At 33.2% G+C, this 1,689-nt stretch overlaps 1 non-coding gene across 1 annotated transcript; it reads left to right on the top strand.

The window, feature by feature from the left end:
* Nucleotides 1-107, top strand: LOC118204629 (U6 spliceosomal RNA). The gene has a single exon (XR_004760836.2). It is a non-coding gene; the product is annotated as a U6 spliceosomal RNA (small nuclear RNA).
* Nucleotides 108-1,689: the final 1,582 nt, after the last annotated feature.

The following is a 1,689-nucleotide window of genomic DNA, read 5'->3' as shown; positions in this document are numbered from 1 at the left end:
GTACTTGCTTCGGCAGTGCATATGCTAAAATTGGAACGATACAGAGAAGATTAGCATGGCCCCTGCGCAAGGATGACACGCAAAATCGTGAAACGTTCCACATTTTTTTCTCTAGCTGATAAATCTCTCGACCTCCGTTGTTTGTATACATTTACGGTTTGTTGAGAAATTCAGCCGGGTCCCCACCAAAGTCTCAAATAATATGAACTCCCATATTTTATTTTTGGACGATCTGTCATTAACTTAATTTACGACTTCAAAGTGATGACGCTAACAGTTATCATAAAATCTTAAAAGAAGGCTCAAAATGTTTTTATTGATGGAAGTAATTTTTAAATCATTGTGCATAACCTCAGGAGGAAAACATCATTAGTGAAAACTCTGAGAGCCATTGTCTGAAGAATTTGCTTTTGATTTGTGTGACATCATTAAATAATGAAGAATCTACGTGTAAATGTATGCTTGAATGTTCCTCGCTGAGTTTTATTTATTTTATATTTTGTGCGAATTTAGGAACTTTTCATTAAAAACTCGTAGATTTAAAAGTTTAATGTTGCCACTCAGCAAAGCATAAAATATTTATGTTTCAGATTTAATCAGAAAACTCAGTGAAATAAAAGAAGTGTGTTGCCAATCAGCAAAACGCAATATTTCCAGTTTAATCGTATTGCAGAACAACTTTTGGAACCAAATTTTAAACACTCTATAGTCCTCTACCCAAAGGTGTGCAATTCGAAACCCGAATTTTAAATTTCGGTTTTGATTTATTTCATATTTGTGGGAATTTAAGGAATTTGTGGTATAAAATTCAGAGATTTAAAAGCCGTTCATAAGCCGTTCATAAGCATAATCATATTCAGAGATTTAAAAGCCGTTTAAAATCATGAGATATTTATCATTCAAATTTAAACAGAAAACTTGGCGATATAAAAGAAGTGTATTGCCACTCGGCCAAACCAAAAGATAATTTGTCTCTCAAATTAAATTTAAAAAAAACATAGCAATTTAAAGCAAATGGGTTGCCACTGTCCAGCTTAAAATATTTTAATTTTTAAGCGCTGCGTAGCGAAATGTAAGATATTTAATTTTTCTTTCAAATTTATTCTGTTATCAATTAACAATCTAAGAGATTTAAAAGCAAAAAAACGCAGATTCATTTAAAGTATGTTACTCTTTTGTTATCAGGACCGGGTATCCATAAATGTATGTATAGATATATATGTTCATGTGTGCATGTACTTATTTATCTGTGTGTGTACACACATATATGCGCACATACATACACTCGTGCATACATATATACGCTTCTGAATCCGGCCCTGATGATAGAAGAGTACCCAAATTATTATTCATTACTAAATAGACGCGCGAAATTACATTAGTTGAATACATTAAAATTTTTATATCAGGCTTTTAAAGAATGTTTCTCGCCACCGCAAATATCGTCTGCGCATACAGTTCGCGTTGGAGTGTTTAATCATATTTTGTAGAAGGATTTTTGGCATTTGAAAGTAAGATACTAACACGCTACCAGATTAGAACCATCATTTACTTCCAGTTCCATTGCCAAAAGTTAGCCACAGAATGTCACGAAATTATGTGCACAGTTTTAGGTACTAACTAGCAGCTACGCGACTAGCCTTCGTCTGGCTTTTAAATGTAACGAAAAAATGCCTAAAGGGAACATCA

This window comes from Stegodyphus dumicola, chromosome 10 (assembly GCF_044657685.1).
Source record: "Stegodyphus dumicola isolate Sdum_Otavi_A_Nest chromosome 10, ASM4465768v1".
NCBI classification, from domain to species: Eukaryota; Metazoa; Arthropoda; class Arachnida; order Araneae; family Eresidae; genus Stegodyphus; species Stegodyphus dumicola.
This window is presented reverse-complemented; position numbering and strand designations above follow the sequence as displayed.